At 39.7% G+C, this 10,328-nt stretch overlaps 1 long non-coding RNA gene across 1 annotated transcript; it reads left to right on the forward strand.

Annotated features, from left to right (window-relative positions):
* The first annotated feature begins 1,388 nt into the window (after positions 1-1,388).
* Positions 1,389-8,882, forward strand: LOC104690650. Its single transcript, XR_002045911.3, has 3 exons — positions 1,389-3,278; positions 6,838-6,940; positions 8,797-8,882. It is a non-coding gene; the product is annotated as an uncharacterized LOC104690650 (long non-coding RNA).
* Positions 8,883-10,328: the final 1,446 nt, after the last annotated feature.

Consider the following 10,328-nt stretch of genomic DNA (forward strand, 5'->3'; position numbering starts at 1 on the left):
AGGGAATCAAGTTTGCCCTGTGCCTCAGTTGCCATCGAAGGGGTCTGTGGCTCTGGCCTCCAGAGTAAAGCAGGTAAACTCTGATGTATCCAGTTCTTCTGGCTCAAGCAGTACCTATTAGGTATAAGTAGTTCCTGACAGATGTTTGTGTGATGTGGTCTCAAAAACTGCTAGTGAAGGAAATTTCTCTATTTCTATTAGGAAAAGTATGACAATGCTTAAGGCTAGAAACACATCTCTCTTGATCTCTAGACCAAATCCCCCAGGTGCAGTATAAGTCTGTTGTTCCTTGACTTTCCTGCAATGGACACAGAAAACAGATTGATCTATTCTCCTTACAAGAAGATTTTGCATATCAGAAGGCTGCTCAGTCTCTTTCTAGCTTTCTTCTCTCCAAACTAAGTAGCTGCAATTAATTCAATCATTCCCTCTAGGACATTTTGTAACCCTCTGATTATTTTTCTTGTCTTCCTCTAGGTTCTCTCCAGCTGATCCATGGATCTCTTGAAACCGATACTCTGGGAAGCAGCAGTGCTGAACAGAACAAGTTGGATGCCTTGCCTACAGCCCCTTTTTTCTGTATATGCATCAGGACACAAAGACAGCTTTTAGATTGACGTTGTTGGGTACTATTAAGTCAATCACCTTTCTTCTGGGGTTTGGGCAGTTAATCCACATAAGCACAAATAGAAAATGCCTTTTTTTTCCCCATACAAAACAACTTCAAAAATTTCCTGAGATTGATTTTGAATTCTCAAGAGTCAATTAAAAAAGTCACCCAAACTTCAGTGGAATCAAGCTGGAAAATGTCAATCTGCCATACCTGTTAAAATAATAGACACCCTGCCTTCCCATATGTTAACAGATCAAGTAGTCTACAAAACTGACATATCCATACCATAATTATGGGCAGTGAGAGCAATAACTATACCACTGTTAACCATCTTTATCACAAAATCATTTAGGTTAAAAAAATCCTTTAAGATCATTGAGCAAACCTAACCTAAATCCTGTAGTTTGCTCCTGCACAACTGTTTTATTGTATTCTGTTTTATTATATTTTGGTATTAGAGGGGTTTTAATGCAAAGGGCATCTTCCCAATGATATTCTAGATCCTAACTGTTGAACTGTACAGAGAAGCCAGATGTGGTCAAAATATTTAGAATACTTCTTAAGCAGATTTGAATATTCTGGACCAAATTCTGTCATCTTTTTCATACAAATCTTTATCTGTATATTGGTAAAGTAACTTCTTCTAACTATGTAGATATAACCTTCTTGCTCTTGTCTCTGGACTATTATTTTACTTTGACTGTTTGATAAAACTTTCAGCAGAGCCATATTTTGTCCATCACTTTCTCTTAATGAATGTTTTTTCATTACTTCCTTGAGTTTCCTGCTCTGTTTACTTCTGTCTCTATAATTCATTGCAGTCTTTTTGACAGTCTTTCAAAAAGCATCAGCATATTTTCTCTCTTTTGTTCAGTGACAGTTTGTCTGTAGCTGAAGTCAGATGATGTCTCTTCATTGCTGGTGACATTTCTCTTACATTAATTTCTGTTGTCACCATCTCTTTGCAGGTAGGTCACTGATAGGAGCAGTGTAATAAACTGCCACCATGAGGCATTAGCTAAGTCATAATGCAATAATGTTGGAAATAATATTCATTGCATGATGAATCAGAGAAATTGAGAGGCTTTTCTAAGACTGTAAGTCATATCCCATATGCACTGTACTTTGTTGAGCTGTACACAATGATAAACAGAATAATTCTTTAATAGTGTTAGGGTGGCTGTGGATTCTTTTCTTTTTTCTGTTTAAGGTAAGATGGCATCAGCATTTTTCCTTCCTTTGTTGCCTAAGAGCTTTCTGGCAGTGGAGCTTCTGTGTGTATTTAAATTAGCAGAAAAATTTACCCTCTTCTCACTTATACTATATGTACTACTGGTAAAAGAAGCAAGTAAAAATTTAGAATAGGATAGAATAGTTGCAGCAGTAACTTGGAACTGCCTAAGGACAAATGAATTATGGTTTAGTACCTCAAATCACTTTGTAACAAGACTTTTTAATTTTCAGTGCAGAATTTGTAGTTCAGCAGAGCATCTGTACTGCTTAGACACATCTTACACACAGTGGTAGATACAGTGTAGATGGTACCTACATACAACTAAATGCCATTGTAAAGGAGGAGTCTTTCAGAGCCTTCTCTTTTGTGCCCTGAGCAGCCTTGCTGCTGATGTGGCTGAGCTGCTGGGTACCGACCATATGCATATGGGATATGACCATACTCTGAAGCCTCTGTAAGATCCTCAGGTCACTCCACCTCTCTACCTCTGATGAAAGCACCCTCACAGGCATGTACTCTAAGTGCCCAAAGACTTATGAGGGATCAATAAAAGCCTTGAGTCCTATGGAAGTGCCTTTCATATTAGTTGTTGTGTCTGTAGATTTTTCCATGATCATCCAGTGTTTATTTTAATTGTAATTCAAAAGGTAAGCAGTGGGAAGCAGGCAGAAGTACCTTCCTGGCTCTGCAGAGTTCCTGAAAGGATAACTCTGAGAGGTGTGACTTGCTGGTGTTGAACATTTTCTTAACTCTCAGTTTTAGTTGTTACGACACATTCAACACCTCTATTCAGTCTTCCAGGCAAAGCATGCAAAAAAAAGGTATTGGATAATCTCTATATTTTACAGCAAGTAACATCTAAATTGGACAATAGAGTGAATAGACCCTGGTTTGTTGGCAGGGTATTACCTTTTTCCCCAAATGTAATGTCTGATTTGCAAACACAACTCTGAAAGAAAAGCTGCAATTGTAATTAAATAAAATAGCATGAAAGCAAAGTGTAACACAAGTATGTAAAACAGGAACACTTGACATTGTTTTTGTTCTTTAAATTCTTCCCAAAGATGTCATAACCCGTCAGACTGCGGCCATTTGTCTGATTTGAAAATCTTTCCTTTCAACAAAAAGTGAAATGTTTCCATGGAGATCAGCCAGAGATAGCCAAATGACGAACTTCTTGGCTGTACTTTCAGTTTGGTTTCTATGGTTTCCAGACAAGGAGGGGATAATGTGAAGTCACTGAGCTTTCTTTCTTTCTTTCATTCTGTCATTCTTTCATTCTTTCTTTCGTTCTCTCTCCTTCTTTCTCTCCCCCATCTTATTTTTCTGCAGGTTAAAGGTTATTGTAAAACAAGTTGTGTGGGCCCACAGCAAGCCCACAACAAGCAAGGGTCATCATTGTCATCTTGGTCCTTGAAAAGCCTTACATAGGTCAGTTCTGCAGTTTTACAATTGTCCTTATTCTAAGATAAAGAAATAAAGTGATAAGACTTTCTTAGCATTCTGAGCAAAGTCATGGGGAAAATAAGTTTATAATGACTACATTTACCTTGACTGTGGACACAATGAGAAAATGGTAACAGGATTAACACCACACACTTATTTTAAAATATTTTTATTGTTATTTCATAACAATGAAATACTGCATCTTGAAAATATCTGAAGGCCTTCAGAATAAGAAATACTGCAGGTCTCACTAGCAATACTAAACAGAATGGAAAAATTTAGGTATTAGAATAATAAGCAGGGTAGCTAATGGATTTCTATACAGTGTCAAGAGAATTCCATAAAGCAAAAGAAAATTGTCACCTTGACATCTAAATTATCATTTTTCCTCTCACTCTGCATGCTAATATTGTTTTCTTCAAAAAGGGTCACATGGATGTTTGGAAATGGTAAATCCATCCTTTCCACGCTACTTCACAGAATGTTACAAAGCACATATTCCTTCTTCATAGATCCAAAATGTGTTTTTCTCTCCATCCCACTTCACTGTTTCTTCCTTTCCCAAGAACAATAATACAAATTTATTTCCACTTTTTCTCAATTTTTTATGAGGGCTAATTAAATTCTCTCCTAACACCTCTGCCATGTTTCTGAGAAGACAGCTTCTGTCTGTTGCCACCAAATTCATCCTTCTTTTTCTGGCTCCCTTGCAGAAGCAAATTTATGGTATTGTAGAAAGAGTCATAAGTAAGAATGAAGAAAACAAGATGTGATGCTGTTGCTATTTGGAACTCCCTGAAGTAAGGACTGAGTGAAGCTTGATGACTTATAAAGGCTCTTGTATCTGCCCCACTTACTCTGCAAATTTAAGCGTTCTTGCTGCCTCCAGGCAAGAAACTGATGAAAAATGAAGTATGTCACACAACCTGTTGTGATGCCTAAACCAATTCTTTTCAAAACAAACAAACAAACAAAAAAGAGTAAAGAGTAGGACCTAATTTTACAATTCAAACTACCTCCTTTCCATAGAAACGCCTGGTTAAAGAATTGAAAAAGCTGGCAGTGGCCCAACAACTTTGTGGTTCTAAATTTAAAAAAAATTTAAAAAGGTAAAAAACCCCTAGATAAAATACATATGGCACAATACATATTGAAAATAAGACCACAGAATATTATTCAGACATAAAATCTATTCTTTCTAAAAGCTTTGAAAAGTATTTGAAATCTCTGCAGAAAACAGATGGTTCATGCTAGCAGAATATGAGAAAGAGACCAGAAGACATCACCAGCCTGACCCACAGTAACTTAGCGAGGGGGCTACAATACCTTAAACATGTGTGGGGCAATAGAAGGTGGCAGGTGCCGCTGCTTACCCAGCAATTGATTCCTGGGCACAGTGTTCCCTGTTCTGCTGGTGAAATGAGAAGAAGAGATGGGAATAAGCCTTGTAAAAATGGCTCAGGGAAGGGTTGTCCCTTCCACTTATTGCAGTCTCCCCCTAAATAGTCTTGTGTATGACTACAAGACTGCAAACAGCAGCAAGAAGATAAAACAAGCAGTGGGAATCTGGTACAACGGTTGTCTCGAATACCCGGAGGTGAGATGCAGTTTGCAGAATCATCGCTAGGGGAATCATGCTGAAATTGGTCTGTGTGGTACAGGATCTGATTAATACAAACATCTAAAGTATTCATCCTTTTCTTCAAGATCACTGTATAAAAGGAATTTTTTAGGTAATGAAATTTAATTGTTACCTTGATTAAGTAATAACAAAATTAGTTCACTGATATGCATCTATAAAGCATAACAAAACAGAGTTTTCATCTATGCAACAATTTCTAATTGTGTGCAATACGAAGTAGAACTTATTACTGGCTTGCAGAACACCATCTTAACTCTTGTAGAAAAGATTCTCCATGATGGAAAATATTTTCCTGGAGGGTATAGACTGCATGTTGTTTAGTGGATTAGCTTTAAGTGAAGACTGTGCATTGTGTTAACCTTTGACATTACTCTTCTTTCCTTTAGTTATATAACCTGTTGAGAATGATAGATAAGTTTCATATTTTTTGCTCATCAAACCAGTATTAGTTGAGATATGGTCCATGTGCCAGATGCACTTCATAGCAAAATTCCTCCCTTCTACAGCGTGATTCTGTTGCCATTGCCTTTGTGCATCTAAGAACTGTCTCCTGTCTTTGTGTCTGGGAAGGGCTCACAGATCCAAAATAATGTGGTGTCAATCAGAAGCTGCTCTGATTTCACAGAATTACAGAATTGCTAAGGTTGGAAATTACCTTTAAGATCACCTAGTCCAACAGTAAACCTAACATTGTGAAGTCCAACACTAAACTATGTCCCCGAGTGTCACATCTATATGTCTTTTGAATACCTCTAGGGATGGTGACTCAACCTCTTCCCTGGCCAGCCTGTTCCAATGCTTGACAACACTTTTGGGAAGGAATTTTCCCTAACAATCAGTATAAACCTCCTCTGGAACAACTTGAGGCTTCTTACTATTTTCCTGTCACTTCTTACTTGGGAGAAGAGACCAACTCCCACCTGGCTACAATCTCCTATCAAGAACTTGTAGAGTGTGATAACATCCCTGAGCCTCCTTTGCTCCCGGCTAAACAACCCCAGGTCCCACAGTCACTCCTCATCAGTCTTGTGCTCCAGACCCTTCACCAGCTCCATTGCCCTTCTCTGGACTCACTGCAGCACCTCAGTGTCCTTCTTGTAGTGAGGGGCCTGAACTGGATGCAGGATTTGAGGTGTGGCCTCACCAGTGCCGAGCACAGGGGGACAATCACTGCCCTGGTCCTGCTGGCCACAAAATTTCTGATACAGGCCAGGATGCCATTGACCTTCTTGGCCACGTGGGCACCCACTGGCTCATGTTTTACCACTGTCAACCAGCACCCTCAGGTCCTTTCTGCTGGCAGCTTTCCAGGTCTCTGCAGCAGTTTCTCTGCTGTGACCAGTCATATACCCCCTGTGTGAAAAGCAATGCTTCTTTTCAACATGTGCCAGATGTGCAACCTGCAACACCCATGACCTGCAAGGACGAATAGAGGAGCTAGCTGTTCTGCCTGCTCCCCCACTCCACAGTCCCATGACTGATGCTGCCACACAGCAAGGATGTGACTGCACTTTGACTGGGTACTGGATGTGCAAATAATCGTGACAGGAGAGGGGGATGCAGCTTCCAGTGCAGCAGAAATAGATCTATGGCCACCCTCTGGCTGCAAGTGTAGGTGTCACTTCCCTCCTCTGCACATTTTTGATAAGTTGAAATAGAATTGCATACCATAAATTATCTTCAACAATCCATATCTCCATAGTCATACCTTTCTGCAGTGATCTCTGTTGCTTAGAAAAGGAGAATAAATTAACAAGCATGAGGGCTTTTACCTCTGATTGCAGCCCTGGGCTATCTCCCTGTTATCAGAACTTCACAGGAGAACTGTTGGTTTTCACCCTTCTGAGGAAATCTTTTCCACTTTATCTCATGACTCTCTTTTGCCTCTTTTCATCTTGGCAGAAAGTCCTCCCCAACCTGAAGCTTAGCTAAACGTGCTTGGAGATGACTGAAAGAATACTTGAGTGCTACTCTGCCAGGGTAAAAACAAGGAAGGAGTTCTGTGGTGAGTCTGAATATTTGGCTTTTGCATGAAAGACTGGGGAAAAAAAAGCTTCAAGAAAACAAGCCTGATGTCATCTAGCTAAATTTAAAGACAAGGTGATGTTAACTACATGATTTTGAAATCCCCAAAGGAATTCTGAGAGGGATTGTGACCAGTGAAGTCAGAAGAGCCCATAAAGCAAGTGGATGATACAGGCTTCAATCCATGGTGAACTAGGTTTATCTTAAAGAGGCAAAGAAAAAGTTAAAAAAAAAAAAAAAAAAAAAAAAAAAAGAGAGAGAGAGAAAAGAGTTCTTAAACCTGCTGGGAGGGCTGGGTGATGTGCTGAAGCATTTCCACCTTGTCCAGCACATATATTCCCCAACCTTGACCACAAAATGAAAATGTTAGATCCCTCCATGAGTGTAGCCATCTGCTTCAAGCTCAACTTATCATAAGACCTAACAAGCATACTATGACACTGTTGATTAGAAGCCAGAATTTAATGTTGGCACTCATAGCACTTTCTGCTGTAGACATACAGCAGACTGAAAGAACTCTAATGGATATGAATGGCACTACCCCTGTTGCTGACATTAGGACTGATTTTAGGCATCCAGAAGCGATGCTGCAGACTTTGCATTTTAACTCAGTCAATATCTGTGCAAGAAATTGCTAATTGCTCCAGAACTTGGGAGGCCTTAAGCAGAAATAAAAGATCAGCTGCTGAAAAGAATAGCAAAATATTTTTCTTCTTTTGCAAAATTACTTCTTGAAAGTATATAGCATGGTGCAGGAAATTAAAGGTCTTGAATTCAGTGTTCTGAGTCCTTTTAATATTGAAATTGAACAATGATATTCAAGATTCTTAGTCTGAATGCTTTGAAGAAGGTATCTTTTCCTCTTTTACTGGATATTATCTGTTCAGGATATTATATTGAAACATCCTTTGTGTGAAAAAAATTATTAATGATCTGCTTTAATAGTTTTGTAGCATAAATATTTACATTTATGAGCAGATATATCAAACATCATAGTAAAAAGTGTCTCCCTAGCAGTCCCATCGCAGCATCTCCATTTGTATGGCAGCAGCAAGGCTCAGTCATATTCCCATTTCACACATCCTTCAGAGATCACCAGATCCCTTGGCCAGTTTTCATAATCTGTCCAACTCCGTGAATTTACAACATGCGGGACTGCAAAGAGATGATTTAATGTGAAGGTTTTCACTCTAAGAGCATGAGAAATGAATGAAAGGAAAAACAGACAGGAAAAAGGAACGTTAAGAAATGATATGGGGGGGGGGGGGGAGGGAGAGAGAGGGGGGTGTCCTGTGTGGAGAGTGAGGAAATGTTATTTGTGATTAAAGAGACATTCTGTGAACAGAAAAAGTATTATCTTGAAAAGTATATTTTTGAAGAGAGGAAGTGACAAAACAGGAAGCTAAAAATTTGGTCCAGACAAAGAAAAAGAGTCACATTGAGTGCAAGGGGGGTGGGGAGACGCAGTAATTTTGAGACACTCCTGAAAGACTCATCTTTTCTAGGGAGAAGTTTTTTTTAATGCACATTCAAATTTTCATGTAATATAAGTTGCATCTTTCTACTAAACACACAAACTGGTCAAATTGTGTAGTGGGCTATTCCAAAGTCTCACCGCTTGCGAGTTAAAACTTGTGGTTTAATTTGTTGCAAAGGGCATCCTGACCTGGTTCGACTATTGCTTTCTCTCATTGCTATACACCATTTTAGGACTTCCACCCACACCAGTAAAGTTTCAAGCGGGAACTTTATTTCAGTTCCTGTTATTGACCGGTTCCAAATGTACTGCAAACATTTTACTGAAGGGCCATCTCCATACTTCTGCTTTGTTGCCAGCGTGCACCGAGCCATTCCGTGATGGGCCGAGGCTGTTAACACCTGCTGCGTGCACTCTGTTGGAAAGCTGGTCCTGTGTTCCCGCCGGGAGTATGTTCCTCGCGCGGCGCTCGGGAGAGACGGAGCTTCTTGCTGCCATCTATTGATAGCACGGCGGAAGGGTCAGGAGCCGCCGCGCCCCGGCCGCCTGCTTCACAGCGCCTCTGAGCTCCGTCTGCAGCCGTAACGAGGCGGTGCTATTCTCAGTGGTTGAATAAGCAGAAAATGGTTTGAATTTGATGCAGGGCGAGCGAGGCTTCTGCATAACCCAATCTCAGCCCCGGGTCACGGGGTATGAGAGTTCAGTGCCTCAGAAATGGGGAGAGAAGGGAGAAAGGTCTCTGGGGCTTCGCCAGAACCAATTTCACAGCGAATTGGAGTAAGAGTTAAAATAACTGACACAGAGATCATAATACTTGTAAAGCAATGATTGCTAGACAGTTTGGAAGTACGAAAATCCCTTTCCAGGGCTGTACAAAAGGCAGGGGACCACAAGAGCTCGCTCGGAGACAGCCAAGAGGAGCGCGCAGGAGCAGTGACACAGCCAGCCACGGCACGATGTGACAGGGACATCTTCCTGGCCATCTTCCATTGTAGCGTTGTGACGGGCTCCGTAGCTTCATTGACCATGGATAGTGTGCAGGGTTTCTGAAAACTGAGAGGGAATTATGGAACCAGAGGTCTTTAATATTGGATATTCACACCAGTAGGTGGGGAAACTGAGTCAAAAGACCCAGAATGCCTGCGTTGTGGAAGTGTGTATTTTGGTTTTTGTGCAAACACCTTTGTGATTATTGGTGTTTAATTCCCTGAATTGATCTCAGTTTTGTTTCCATATGGCTTTTGTTTCATGCAATGATTTTCATACACAGGAAGATTCTGCCTGCAGGTTTCTGTCATTTTTCTATATGTTTCAGGGAATGGCTACAAGCTGTTTGTCCTTTGAGTAGAAGGAATCAAGAGATATTTTATCCTTACTATCTTTTCTCACAAATACCCACTAAGAATAAAGTGCCACCAAACGAAGTTTAATGATGTTGTACAAACATTATATGTGAGCTGCTTGCTGTTAACTTAATATTAATATAAAAATGCTAAAATTAGAAAGATAATATGGAATAGATGAAAGGAAAAACTCTACCTTTAAAAATTAACCTAAAACCAACACACTGAGGTGTACTTGAGCCAAGTGTGGTTTTCTGTCTTACAGAGGTTTTTAGTATTTTTTTTCTGTTGTTAATGTAATTAAAGATAATTAAAAGATCCTCAACAACTGCAGTCTAGATCTGAAAAGCTAGCATATTAATGCCATTTTAATTTTTTCACAGGTCGTTGGGGTAAAGCAATATTGGATATTGCACAGATTATCTTTGTGTTGTGTTTACTGTCAAAGTGGAATGCATGTAGGAAAAAATATCTCTCTCAGAAATAACCTAGGCTTTATTTCTAGTAAAATATAATTAATAGAGAAGAGTAATAGTATTAGTGTTTGC

This window comes from Corvus cornix, chromosome 4 (genome assembly GCF_000738735.6).
Source record: "Corvus cornix cornix isolate S_Up_H32 chromosome 4, ASM73873v5, whole genome shotgun sequence".
Taxonomy (NCBI): Eukaryota; Metazoa; Chordata; class Aves; order Passeriformes; family Corvidae; genus Corvus; species Corvus cornix.